This window comes from Myxocyprinus asiaticus, chromosome 46 (assembly GCF_019703515.2).
Source record: "Myxocyprinus asiaticus isolate MX2 ecotype Aquarium Trade chromosome 46, UBuf_Myxa_2, whole genome shotgun sequence".
Taxonomy (NCBI): Eukaryota; Metazoa; Chordata; class Actinopteri; order Cypriniformes; family Catostomidae; genus Myxocyprinus; species Myxocyprinus asiaticus.
Window position 1 is genome coordinate 29,653,837 of NC_059389.1, and position 15,213 is coordinate 29,669,049.

At 40.8% G+C, this 15,213-nt stretch overlaps 1 protein-coding gene across 1 annotated transcript in view; it reads right to left on the reverse strand.

The window, feature by feature from the left end:
- Positions 1-4,409, reverse strand: part of LOC127436287 (anoctamin-5-like) — a 107,610-nt gene extending 103,201 nt beyond the window's left edge. The window contains exon 1 of the mRNA XM_051690358.1: positions 4,290-4,409. The gene's annotated coding sequence lies outside the window, so the exon portion shown is untranslated. The remainder of the gene's footprint in view (positions 1-4,289) is intronic.
- Positions 4,410-15,213: the final 10,804 nt, after the last annotated feature.

Sequence of the window (15,213 nt, forward strand, 5' to 3'; positions counted from 1 at the left end):
GAATTTCCAATCAAATATCTTGCCAAGATGAGGATTTACCACTCATTAAATGTTTAAGTGCTGAATAAGAGTCAGAACAAGTCACTACATTTAGAGGATGTATATCTTCCACCCACCTCAGAACCAACTGAATAGCAATCATCTCAGCTGCATTCACCTTATGGGCCAGAGAAACTAGTGTGCAGCCATCTTGAATATTTTGTCTGAGAAGAGACAACATAAAGTCATTAAAAATATCTTTGAATGACACTCCTAGCTGGCCATCTTTTCGTGTCATTCACCCATCGTGTTATTGTTAAGGTGAGTAGATTTTTTGAGCATTAAACTGGGGCTGGGGAGGGGTGCAACTATATTTATACATACACACATATACATGTGAAATGGTATGTTTTATTTTATATTCCATTTACAACTATTTTAATCACATTTAAGCCTCTAAAAAATGTAGGGTAAAAAATTATTTTTAAAAAGTACAATTGTAATTTTCTTTAATGTTATGAACTTGCATGTGTTTTAATACGAGCTGTCACTGTTGGAAATTTCATGTCAACTACACATTTTAACACAAATTATTAAGTTAACCTAAACTTGTTGATGATGCTGTTCACTCACACCATCATCTCTTGGTGAAAAATACTTTCTGTGCTCCCAAATGTAATCCATTTTGATCAACTCTTTTCAGTAGCTTCAATACAAACAGGAAGTTAGATGACAAAATTCAGAAGAGCGGAGCACGGAAAAGAGGCAGGGCTGAATAAGGCGAATAAACTGCTAAATGATCTGATGTCCTTCTAGCAATTTTATATTTGACATGGGGAATGAACACTGCTGCAGCTGTTCGCCCAGAATCAGAGTCTTTTGAACCATCATTGTATACTTTCAGAAAGAATAAGTATTTCTCATCCAAATACTGCTGCACGACTGCCTCCTTTGGAACACACCTTTGTTTATGGTTAATAATATTCAACAGCAGGAGGTCAACTAATGGCATTGGGAAAACCAAGGGGGTGAAACTGGTACAGCCACAGTTGGGTTAACATCAATGTTATGTATGCCAATGTGTTGAGCCTCTTTGTTTGCAGTCCATCCAAACCTAAATAACTGAGTGTACTCATACTCCCAGCAGTCCTCCAATACCTTCTTAACGGTATGATTATTAAAATGACCTTTTATAGATGTCCAATATACCATTTTAAGTTGGAGTCTATGGATGTCTAAAGGCATTTCTCCCATTTCACTTGTAATGCTGTTACTGATGACAATCTAAAAACAACACAGCATGTTCTCAAAGCTTGTGACTGGATTACATTTACCTTTTTAATCAATGATGTTGATGCTGAACTATAATGTATACTAAACTGCCATAATCAATTGTATATCTAATCAACGAACAAAAAATTCTTCTTAGAGAATGATGTTTAGCACCCCAGTCCACACCTGCCAAGCACCACAGTACATTTATGCCTTTTTTACATTTGTCTGCTTTCCACTGAATGTGTATGCCAAATGTCAGTTTAGTGTCCATCGATACACCCAAATACCTGATCGAAATACTTGTTCTAATATCTGATCGTATAATTTTAATTTAACAGTGGGAGTTTTCTTCTTTTTTGAGAAGCATATAACTTTGAAATCCTCAATTATTAGCCCACTTTTCAACTTCACCTACTGCACTCTTCCTTCCACGCTTTGAACATTTTGTCCTCTCTTCCACAGTGCTCCATTATCAGCATATAAAGATTTTCCTATCCCTGATCTAATTGTTGAAAAAACAAAGTATCATATCAGACACTACCTTGAGGAGTACCATTGTCAATTAAATATACATTTGAATAGGAAGGTCCGAGCCTTGATTGTATTGTCCGTTCCAGTAAAAAATATATAACCTCCCCTTTATACCCATTTTATCCAGTTTAATTAAAAGCCCTTCCCTGGGAGTCATGTGATGGCAAGCTGGGAAATGGCAGCATGCTAGAGTAGCGCTCCGGATACCCACCATTAATTACATTATTTTGTATATATTTGCTTCGCAAATGTAATCAAACTTTGATAGATAACGTACTTTTTACTTGAAGCATTCGACAAACGACAAAATGACATCTTCCAAGCAACCAATTCGAGGGGTGCAAACACGTCTGAAAACAATGAGCCCAGGATGAGCTAAGGATTCCTCATCACTAGAGTCAAGTAATAAAAACCCGAACTTGAAAGATCTTTTTGCTGAAATTACTCAAATGAACGCTACTTTGCAGGGGGTAGCAAATGATGTGATAACTATTAAAGTGACTACTACAGAACTTAAAGATGCAATTAGCTCCGTACAGGCCAGACTCGATGAAGCCGAGAATCGCATCTCGCACGTGGAAGATGCATCGAATCGCCTGACTGGTGACACTGAGAGGATGGCGAAACTTGTGGACGAGCTCTGGAATAAAGCTGAGGATTTGGAAAATCGCAGCAGACAGAATAACATCAACATAATCGGCCTTAAAGAGGGGAAAGAAACAGGTTGCAAAGTGAACGAGTATGTACAAAAGATCCTGTCAGAGGGGCTCAGGTTGGCGGGACCGGAGTTCGAGATTGAGCGGAGTCATCGGAGCCTTGGGCCTAAGCCTAACGATGATCAACGTCCCCGGGCCGTGTTGGTGAAATTTCTACGTTTTACAGTGAGGGAGAAAGTCCTGGCAGCAGCAAAAAAGAGCAGGGGAATTGAATGGGAGGAATGCAAGCTTTCCATTTTCGAGGATATGTCGAGGGAGAGAGAGCAATGATGAGGAAAAAATTCTCCGCAGCAAAGAAGTTACTTTGGGACCATGAGATTCTACATACCCTGGCTCACCCAGCGACACTGAGGTTTACTTGGAGGGGGAAAAAGCAGAGTTTTACTGACCACATGGTAGCAGAAAGATATATAAAGAGCACATCCAACTACAAGGAGGTGACAAGTAAATCACCGGGACTGGAAATATGTAAGTCGAAGTATTATAATACGTGGTTGAAATTGTGGGTCGGGGAAAGCTTTAGGTTCTGTCTTCCCGAGTCAGCGAGTGCGTGCTGACCGCGAACATCACGGACCAAATGTATGACCCAGAAGTGGGTTCACTGCCCCTTAAGGGCAGTGTTTTGAGTTTATTTTTTTCTCCCTTATTTGTTTTGTTTTCTGTATATTTTTCAAGGTTTTATTGTTCACAAAAATGTTGGAAGTTAAATTGTTGGTTTTCGATCAGAAATGACTGTGGGTGTAATACCAGTTTATATGTTAAAGGTTTATTTTTTATTTATTTTTGGAACTTTACAAGGAAGTTGCATCGGAGCACAACAGGTGCAAAGTGTTACATTGTATTAGTGTGTGATGGATAGACAATGTGTAAATATCATAACTTGGAATATAAATGGCTGTGGGTCACCTGTTAAAAGGAAAAAAATACTTGCGTATCTTAAGATGAGAAAAGCTGATATTGCCTTTTTACAAGAAACGCATTTTAAAGATGAAAAGGAAGCCTTAAAACTTAGACATGACTGTGTCGGACATGTTTTTCATAATTCTGTGTCAAGCAAGAGGAGTGGAGTAGCCATTCTAGTAAGGAAGAAAATACATTTTGTATTGATGAATCAACATAAAGACAAGGAAGGTCGTTTACTCTGTATAGAAGCAAAGCTCAATGATATTAAGGTAGCGCTGTGTAATGTATATGCCCCAAATAAGGAGAAGCCTAAATTCTTTCATGAGGTAAACAAAATATTAGCCAACCTCGAGGGATATGTTATACTCGGAGGTGACTTTAATCAGACTATGGATGGAATCCTGGACAGAAGTCAAAACAACATCAGATTAAGCCCTAGAGATAGGGCTGCTATTCACACTCTCAAAGATAACAATGAATTAACAGATATTTGGAGATTGGTTAATCCACGAGAAAGGGAATACAGGACGGCCCCGGCTCCGCCTCCCCTGCCAGAGCATCGCACATCACACATCTCCCTATTCTCGCACAGGACCCATCCGCACAAATTCCCTTTAATAAAGCTTTAAAATCAGGCCAATCAGTCCCCAAAATCAGCGGATGGGTGAGGCGGGAACTAACCGCAGCCTCCACTCTATGCTTTTTCCCCCGAAATTTAATTGTCAGGGTCACCACTGGATACTTGTGAATATCCCCGTGTACACACTTCACCTTCACCGTTTTGGATGTGACCAATGCCTCGTGTTGAACCAGGCGTTGGTGGATAGTGGTTTGATTACACCCGGTATCCACCAACGCTTGGTGAGTACCCCCCTTGACACTTACCGGTATCCGGTACGCTCCGGCCCGGTCGGGGGCAGCCTGTGGGAGGTCAGAGACCCGCACCACCATCCCCAGCTCCATCAGAGGGCACTGATCTCGGAAGTGGCTCGGGTCTCCGCACCTCCAGCAGGCCGGCCCAGGCGCCACGCCCGCACTTGCGTCGGCGGGCGCCCCCCCCTGAGGGGGAGAGCGGCGGGGCACTGGAATAGGGGAAGGTGTCGCCTCCCACACCCGGGAAACTGGTCTCAGGGGCTGGGTTCCTCCTCGTCTGCGTGGGGCAGGAACGGGACCTGGAGAGAGAGCAGACGAGAGAGAGAGAGGGGAGGGGGAAGAAACAGAGGGAGGAGAGAGAAGGTAGGAGGGATCTTCTGTCCTCGGGATCGCCGCCATGTGGTCCTCCGCAAGTCGGATAGCTTCCTCCAACGACGCCGGGCGGTGGCACTGGACCCACTCCGCCGTTCCTTTTGGCAGTCGAACTATGAACTGTTCCAGTACCACCTGGTCGATAATTTCCTGGACGTCACGATCCCCCGCTAACAGCCATCTTCGGCAGGCGTCACGGAGCCGCTGGGCAAAGGCAAACGGGCGGTCAGAGCTTTCCAACTTCAAGCTCCGGAAGAGTTGACGACTTTCCTCCGGAGTGCGACCAACCCGTTGCAAGATGGCTTTTTTTAGATCTCCGTAGGCCAGGAGGCTCGACGCTGGCAGTTGTTGAGCTGCGAGCTGGGCTTCCCCGGACAGTAGTGGGATCAGTCGCGCTGCCCATTGGCCGAGCGGCCAGCCCCAGATCTCGGTGGTCCGCTCAAACAAATCCAGGAAAGCCTCGGGGTCGTCCGCCGCCCCCATTTTCTGTAATGCTGGCGGGGGTAACGGCGTGGGTGTGTCCGGGGTCGCGGCTGAGGATGCCCCCTGGCTGAGGAGGCTCCAGATCGCCTGCCGGTCCTCGGCTTGAGCATGCATGAGCTCGACAAACCGGCGGTCTTGATCTTGTCGGAGCTCAAGCAGCATTTGTTGGTGGTTCCGATGTAGGCTGGCGAGGGCTTGGAGGATCTCCGCCAACTGGGAGGACTCTACGGGACGACCTCCATCCATCTTCGACCCAAACTTCAAGTTCCCGGGTTTCGGCACCAGTGTAACAGAAGACGCGAGAAGCAGTTTTCCTTTTTCAGGTGACGCTTTTATTTCCCCTCTTCCTCGACACCACTTTATAGTTACGTTCATACACTCTATCCACACTAACACACACACTGCTTCTACAAATAACTTCCACTACTCAGGAATGGACACTCTGGCTCAGCTCTGTCATATCCAGTCTCTCTCCCTGAGCGTTGTGTCGCTCTCTTTATGCCGCTCTCCCCGTGCTCACTGAAATTAGAGACAGGTGTTAGACATAATTTAGCTCAGGAGTAAGCGCCCTTACCGCTTTCTCTCTCCGGAGAGATGCTTGACCACGCCCCCGCTGCCACAGCATTATTTTGATTGAAGACCAAGTATTATGAGAGTGGGGAAAAAGCTGGGAAACTCCTTGCGAGGCAGATAAAGCAACATGATGCATCTCACGTCATACCTGCAATTAAGAGGGAAATAAGGTGCTCACCTCCAACAAAGAAATTAATAGGGTTTTTAACCAGTTCTATTCAAAATTGTATACATATGAATCCATTTACAGTCAGGAGTTAAAAGACTTTTTAGCCAATGTTATATTTCCCACTTTAACCCCTAACGAACGTGACTCAATAGATGCACCTTTAACACAAGAAGAGGTCAGAACTATTATAATGTCTTTGAAATCTGGAAAATCACCAGGCTCTGACGGATTCCCAGTAGAATATTATAAGATGTTTATCGATGAGTTGACCCCAATATTAATGGAGGTATATTCAGAGGTACTTGAGGATTATATGTTACCTGATAGTTTTAATGAAGCCTTAATATCACTCATACCAAAACCGGAAAGAAATCATCCAATAAGTTTATTAAATGTAGATTGTAAAGTTAACAAAATTATTAGCCTCACGATTAGAAGGTATTTTACCTAAAATTATACACAGAGATCAGGTGGGCTTTATTAAAAATAGATCTTCATCTGACAATATGAGAAGGCTATTACATCTCATGTGGATGAATCGTTCTAGTTTAGATCCCATTGCTGCAATATCACTTGATGCGGAAAAGGCCTTCGATAGGGTGGACTGGGGGTTTCTTTTCGCAGCTTTAGAAAAATATGGTTTTGGTCCAGGTTTTGTGAAGTGGGTTAAAATTCTTTACTCCAATCCTAAAGCAGCTGTAACAACTAATGGAATAACTTCATCTTTTTTTAATCTATCTAGGTCTACCCGCCAAGGCTGCCCTCTTAGTCCACTTCTTTTTACAGTAGTTTTGGAACCACTTGCTTCAATGATTAGTGAGGCACCAAGAATTAAAGGTGTATTTGCAGGGGAAAGAGAACATAAATTACTGTTATATGCAGATGACATATTGCTAGTAGTTAAAGACCCTGCATGTTCCTTACCAGTACTCCTTAATATGATCGAATCTTATTCTAAATTTTCAGGATATAAAATCAACTGGCATAAGTCAGAGGCTATGCCAGTATCAGCAGTGTGTTTTTCTTCCTCAGTCAGTGCATTTAAGTTTAAATGGATGCATAAAGGAATTAGATATTTAGGTATCCACTTGAGCTCTAATTTAGAGAATATATTGAATTTGAATATGGAACCTTTGTTGCAGAAAATACAGGCAAAATTAGATAGTTGGAAAAAAATTATGTTAACTTTATGGGGAAAGATTAATATCATAAAGATTGTGGTAACACCACAGTTTAATTACATATCGGGGATGGTCCCTGTAACTATGCCTCACCAGATATATAAAGGATATAATGCTATGCTTAAGAATTTTTTTGTGGGATGGTAGAAGACCCAGGATTGGCATTAATAAATTATGTTTGCCTAGAGATGGGGGGGGGGGGTTAGCATTACCGAATGTAGAGCTTTATAAAATAGCATATGAAATGTCTAAGCTCGCTAGACACTGGGGGGAAGATGATTTAGATTTAGATTGGGTATTAATAGAATGACAACTTACTTCCCCTTTTCGGCCAATAGAGGCTATTCCACAAAACCCAGAGGGGCACTTACAACATCATATGACCAACCCAATATTGCTTCATTCTAAAGAGGTTTGGAAAAGCGTCCACAGGAAGTGTAGGATTTCTCACATGTGTCAACATTACTCATCAATATGGAATAATCCTTATGTTAAGGTAGGGAAAAATCCTTTGTTTTGAGGACAATAGTTTAGAAGTGGAATACGTACTCTAAAAGGATTTATTTAGTAATGATAAGCTTTTATCTTACAATAATTTAAAAGAAAAATTTCATTTAGAAGGCCGGGATCATTTCTGGAAATATTTACAGATTAGAAATTGTTTGGAGACAAAAGTTTCCATGGGACAAGACAAGAATATTTTAGAAAAAGTTTGTGAACTACCAAGACCCATTCAAATATCATCTAAATTTCATCAACTCAGTTTGAGGATTGATGATAAGAACTGTGAAAACCTGAGATTGATTTGGCAAAGAGACATTAATAGTGACATAGATACGGATACTTGGAACAGAATTTTGTCTTACAGTGGAAGGTACATTAAGGAAGCAAGAGGTAAATTTATCCAGTATAAGATATTACATAGGTATTATTATATGCCAGTTCGACTTTTTAGAATGGGTTGTCTGAATGATAATAAATGCTGGAAATGTAAACAAGAAACTGGCACATACATTCATGCTGTTTGGCAATGTTCAAAAATGCAACCTTTTTGGGAAATTGTGTTGAAATATCTTGGAAGATGTTTGGGATTTGACCTTCCATTTTCATCAAGGATTTGTCTTTTAGGAGACAAATCTGAGATTCCTCAGATTAAAAATAATGAGTTCTCCCTTGTTACTGTGGGGGTAATTACGGCAATAAGAATGATACTTAGATTTTGGAAATATATTCAATGTCCTACACTTAAAATGTGGATTGAATTCATGATAGTGATTGTATCATATGAAAAAATTTTAGCTAAAGTGAATGGAAATCACTTAGATGTTGATATGTGGGAGAATTTTATACAGATTGTTACTTCAGAGGATGACTGATACTAGATCCATGTCTGAATTGTGACTTGCCTACCCTGTTGTGCATTACAGTGTTATTTCTATAATTATTAATATTATTACTTAGGTTTTTTTTTTTTTTTAATGTATGCAGTGTATTTATTAATTTATTGTTTGTACTGGTATGTTATGTTATGTATAAAGAAAACCAATAAAAAAAGCCCTTCCCTACACATGTTGTAAGCTTTTCCAATGTCAAAGAACACTCCCACAAACAATTTATTCACTTGAGCTTTTCCAATTTCAGCCTCTAGGCAAACAATTGCTTTCATGTTGCTACGTCCCCTTCTGAAACCACTCTGATGTGGGTATAAAAGACCCCTAGTTTCAAGGACACAATTCATCCAAGATATAACCATTTGTTCCATTAATTTGCACAAGTTAGAAGTTAAGGCTACTGGTCTATAATTTTTTGGAAATGAATGATCCTTCCCAGGCTTTGCAATAGGAACTACGACTCTGTGCTTCAAAGAGGAAGGGAGTTTCCCTACTTCTAGGATGGTATTTAATGATATTGTAATAAGGTTCATTTGTGGAGGAAGCAGGAGGCGACAGATCACGGACACATACACACACATGCAGCTCGGCTCTCTCTCTGGTACCTCCGACTCGTCTTTATCCCCCTTCCGGCTGATTAGGACAATTCAGTGGCGGGCATGCATCCTCATGGCCGGCCACGCCCTCCTCCTCATCACAGATATATCTGAAAGATGTTTTTTTCCCCCTTTTCTTCCCAATTTGGAATGCCCAATTCCCAATGCGCACTAAGTCCTCGTGGTGGCATAGTGACTCGCCTCAATCCGGGTGGTGGAGGACTAATCTCAGTTACCTCCGCGTCTGAGACCGTCAATCCGTGCATCTTATCACGTGGCTTGTTGAGCGCGTTACCGCGGAGACCTAGCGCATGTGGAGGCTTCACGCTATTCTCCGTGGCATCCAAGCACAACTTACCACATGCCCCACCGAGAGCGAGAATCACATTATAGCGACCACGAGGAGGTTCATATCTGAAAAATGTTTAATCATTTCATAACACACTTCATCCTTCCCAGGAGAAGTATGTCTTACCCCTTCAAGAGCCTGTTTCAATTCATACAAAGAGAAATCAACATCTAGCATCCAGAGGGTCCTCTTAGAACCAAGAGAGGGGTGTCCAAATTTTTTCAGTCAGGAGCCAAATGCAGAAAAAATGATGGTGCCGCTCGCACAACAGCAGCTCTAATCAGTTGTATGATGTGAGGTACTGGAACATTTTAACAAGAACAAGTACATGAGTAAAGTACCTAACCTGATGCCAGTCCTTTAATAAATGCATCATTCTTTCTGTGGTGTGCTTCATCCTTGGAAATAACAAGTTTTCCAAACTCCTTTTGAACTCTGCCAGTGGATGAATCTGGTGATGACACAGAACGCACTAGAGGAGACGATGCGCTGTGAATAGCGGCCACACGTGATAGCGACATCCAGTATGAATTTCATATAATTTTTCCATAGTGGGCCTAATTCTTTTTCTAAAGTTTATTGCGGGCCGCATCGGAGCAGTCGGAGGGCCGCAGATGGACCATGGGCCGGACCCCTGAACCAAGATTTCCGGATTTTCTTTCAAGCTTTGTTCTCTGTTCTTTCTCATATCATCTGATATACAGGTGCATCTCAATAAATTAGAATGTTGTGGAAAAGTTCATTTATTTCAGTAATTCAACTCAAATTGTGAAACTCGTGTATTAAATAAATTCAGTGCACACAGACTGAAGTAGTTTAAGTCTTTGGTTCTTTTAATTGTGATGATTTTGGCTCACATTTAACAAAAACCCACCAATTCACTATCTCAAAAAATTAGAATACATCATAAGACCAATAAAAAAAAACATTTTTAGTGAATTGTTGGCCTTCTGGAAAGTATGTTCATTTACTGTATATGTACTCAATACTTGGTAGGGGCTCCTTTTGCTTTAATTACTGCCTCAATTCGGCGTGGCATGGAGGTGATCAGTTTGTGGCACTGCTGAGGTGGTATGGAAGCCCAGGTTTCTTTGACAGTGGCCTTCAGCTCATCTGCATTTTTTGGTCTCTTGTTTCTCATTTTCCTCTTGACAATACCCCATAGATTCTCTATGGGGTTCAGGTCTGGTGAGTTTGCTGGCCAGTCAAGCACACCAACACCATGGTCATTTAACCAACTTTTGGTGCTTTTGGCAGTGTGGGCAGGTGCCAAATCCTGCTGGAAAATGAAATCAGCATCTTTAAAAAGCTGGTCAGCAGAAGGAAGCATGAAGTGCTCCAAACTTTCTTGGTAAACGGGTGCAGTGATTTTGGTTTTCAAAAAACACAATGGACCAACACCAGCGGATGACATTGCACCCCAAATCATCACAGACTGTGGAAACTTAACACTGAACTTCAAGCAACTTGGGCTATGAGCTTCTCCACCCTTCCTCCAGACTCTAGGACCTTGGTTTCCAAATGAAATACAAAACTTGCTCTCATCTGAAAAGAGGACTTTGGACCACTGGGCAACAGTCCAGTTCTTCTTCTCCTTAGCCCAGGTAAGATGCCTCTGATGTTGTCTGTGGTTCAGGAGTGGCTTAACAAGAGGAATACGACAACTGTAGCCAAATTCCTTGACACGTCTGTGTGTGGTGGCTCTTGATGCCTTGACCCCAGCCTCAGTCCATTTCTTGTGAAGTTCACCCAAATTCTTGAATCGATTTAGCTTGACAATCCTCATAAGGCTGTGGTTCTCTCGGTTGGTTGTGCATCTTTTTCTTCCACACTTTTTTTCCTTCCACTCAACTTTCTGTTAACATGCTTGGATACAGCACTCTGTGAACAGCCAGCTTCTTTGGCAATGAATGTTTGTGGCTTACCCTCCTTGTGAAGGGTGTCAATGATTGTCTTCTGGACAACTGTCAGATCAGCAGTCTTCCCCATGATTGTGTAGCCTAGTGAACCAAACTGAGAGACCATTTTGAAGGCTCAGGAAACCTTTGCAGGTGTTTTGAGTTGATTAGCTGACTGGCATGTCACCATATTCTAATTTGTTGAGATAGTGAACTGGTGGGTTTTTGTTAAATGTGAGCCAAAATCATCACAATTAAAAGAACCAAAGACTTAAACTACTTCAGTCTGTGTGCACTGAATTTATTTAATACACGAGTTTCACAATTTGAGTTGAATTACTGAAATAAATTTTTCCACAACATTCTAATTTATTGAGATGCACCTGTATTTCCATTACTATGAACTTTAACAAAGGCTTCAGCCAACACTTCTGCCTTTTCACTGTTATTGATAATTTGTTTATCCCCACTAATAAGAGCAGGTATACTACTGAAAGTCTGGATCCCTCCCATCTTCCTGATCATTCCCCACAAAAATTTTCCAGTGATTTCTTTTGCCGGTTCGAATAACCTTCCTTTCAACTGCCTGAGCTCTCTTATACCTAACAAAATCGTCAAATGAATATGACTTTCTTACCTTTCTTAATACTCTATTTCTAATTTTAATTGCCTCACTACATTCATTTGTCCACCATGGCACAGCTTTCTTTCCCTGTACCCCTGTACTTTTACGTATCACCTCTTGGGCTGTGCTACAAAGAATTCCACATATTCTATTATTGAACTCCTCTACATCTTCTATAGACATGCTTAGATCTAATAATCTTATCTCACATACCTCTTTGAATTTATTCCAGTCTGCAGGTTTAAATTTCCATCTAGGAATTTTCTCCATTTCAAATTCAGATATCTCTAAACCCAGTTTTACAACTAATGGGGAAGTGATCACTTCCCATTAAATTTTGGTCCAACACTTTCCATACAGATTCTCTATCCAAACTTTGAGATGTAATTGTTAAATCTATAGCAGAGTATCATCCTTTGGCTACATCCATTCTGGTAACGCTACCATCATTGAGACAAATTAGATTTTTCCATTATAAAATTTCCTCCACTACTTTACCATTTTGATCAGTATGCATACTACCCATAATGTACTATGTGTGTTAAAATCACCACACCATACCACTCTGTAGTTCCCTGCACCACTGATGTCTTCTAATGTTTCTCTACTTAATTTCTCACATGGATTATAAAAATTAATAACTCTGATACTCTGTGTCCCAGCCCACACCTACACCACCACTGATTCACATTCTACTTTCACATCCACAATTTTGAACCCTACTCCTAATTTAATAAACATTATCAACCCACCACCATTTCCAGCGTTCCTATCCCTATGTACTGCTAAATAACTTTGTAACACAAAATTCAAATGTGGTTTAAGTCAGGTTTCCTGAATACATATAATATGAGGTTTGGTATTAAAATCATCTAAACATTTCTTAAATTCTTGTCCTTTTTATATTAAGCTTCTTGCATTCCATTGCAAGATAATGAAGACCATTACGAGCCACCACATGCTACCTGTGTGCTTGAAACTTGTATCTTAAGCTTTTCATTTACTTGATCTACTGTAATTCCTTCTGCAATGAAATGCTTTGCAGCTGCCCTTAGAATGATTCTAATCCTTTCTGATCTGCTCTCCATTTGTGCGGCGCAATTAACTACTTCTGCCATGAATGCAATAAATGACATTTTATCAACCACCATTGAATTTTCATCCACTCTACGATTCATACATTTCTCCTGCACAGGTGGGGATACTTGCGTCTGTCCTTTCTGCTGCCCAGTCCTCTGAACATGTTTTATTGCTTCTGCATATGTTATTCCCTCTGAAACCTAATGTTTTGAACTTTCACAGCATCCTTCCTAACCTGGCAACAACCATAACCAGCGCATCACCTCCGCAGTAACAGCATTTCGTATTCAATCCATGCCCACACTTCCCATACTCATGGTCTCTACCGCACCTTGCTTCCCTTAGCATACAGCTGCCACATGACCGTACTTCTGACACTTATAGCATCTCGCGGTGGGACATAAGAGCGAACCACATAACTTAGAAATCCCAGAAACACTCTGTGAGGCCTCATCAAAGTGAATCATAACTGAGAGGCTGTCCATCTTCTCCTTATTCCTACCATACTTCGTGTTTTACATCTATCACTGCCACCCCTGATAGGTTTCGCTTGATTGAATCAATTAAGACATCAGTAGGAACCCCTGTAAAAACTCCTTTTACACTATTTCTTTCTTCCATTAAAGAACTTGACACTTTAATTCATAGGAGTGACTTCAGTCCTATAGCTGCTTTTTGTTGCTTGCTATCCTTACAGAACAGTAACAGTTTACTATCTCGCATCAGTTTTGCACTTTCGATCTTCCCAACCGCTTCCTTCAGTGCTTTGGTTACTCTTATTAGGTTTAATGTACTCACTGATTCTGACAAAAATGTAATCATTACCTTGTACTCTTCCTTTCGTCTTCTGACCTGTTGATTTTCTCTTTCGCTATCAGTTCCGGAAGCCTGGCTCCAAATGTTCTTTCTTTTTTGGTTTTCTACTAAAGTCCAATTACTATTTCTGACACCTTCAAGTTACCCGCCAAACAATCCATCCTCCATCTCCGGATCACTTCTGGAATCTACACCACTTCCTTTAATCTCTGCTTCAGTCACACCCCAGTGTTGCCAACCACTGGTATCAGTTCCTCCTTCTGTGACAACTGAAGGGCGTATGTCCTATTCAGTCCTTCTCTACACTAGCTGATTTTTCCAATGATTTTCAGGTTTTAGCTTCATTAACATAATCACTGGCCAGGCAGAAGGAGACAGAGCACCCTGCATCTCTCAGCTGGAGGTGTTAATCACTTGTCTGTCAGGAGGGACTCCCTGCTGAGTTAATGGCATCAAGCACTGAAAAGATACTTTTTGTTTGAAAACCATTTTTAATCGGCAATTGTGTCATTCCTCTGACTGAAGAGAGAGAGATCTCAGCAAAACAGTCTGCATGTGTGACACCCTCAGCCAAAATGAGTTGTTTTGAGACTGCTAGTGTAGAACCAGCTTAAGGGAGAAATGTTTGGGGGTGCTGAGTGTACGACTTGTGTGCGACAATGAACACTGAAATTATTTTGAATTCGTTGAACCAAATAACCAAAACTTTTCTGTGAAAAGTGTTTTAGAAAGTTTAGAAACTTAAAAGTATTAATAATGTGATTACTTTTCAATGAAGTAATCAGTAATCTGATTACAATTTTATATAGTTAATTAGTAGTTTGTTGTGGATTACTTTTTGAGTAACTTACCCAACACTGTCTTGCACTTAAGCAATGTTTGTCCAATCAAATGCCTTTTAGAATAAGAATATCCTTCCCTCTAATATCAACTGACTAGCAAGTAAAAATCATGGTTCATGACTGTAAAATATACTACTTTAAGCTTCTTCAAGGAAATACGATGATCCCTTTCCATCCATTTGTTCTTTAATGTCTTAACCCTCCTGTGTTGTTCCATTTTTTACCTGTAATATTTCAAAACAGTAAAATAGCTTACTTAATATTTAAAGGTGCTGTAAGCGATTTTGGCCATTCTACTAGCACAAAACTGAGCCGTTGAATTAGCCACGCCCCCTATTTCCAAAACACCACACTCAAAAGGTACTGAATAATCTTTATTGAAAACCAGCATGGTGCAGAAACGGTTGTTAAAAACAACAGCAGCAAAATAGCGCCCTCAGCTGACAACTGTTATGAACAACATGGCATAAAATGACAGTAATTTCGCTGCAACTATGAGACTATGAGAATGTGCAAAATGATTGACAGGTCGAAAGCGTCATTAACTATGTTTCCATCCAA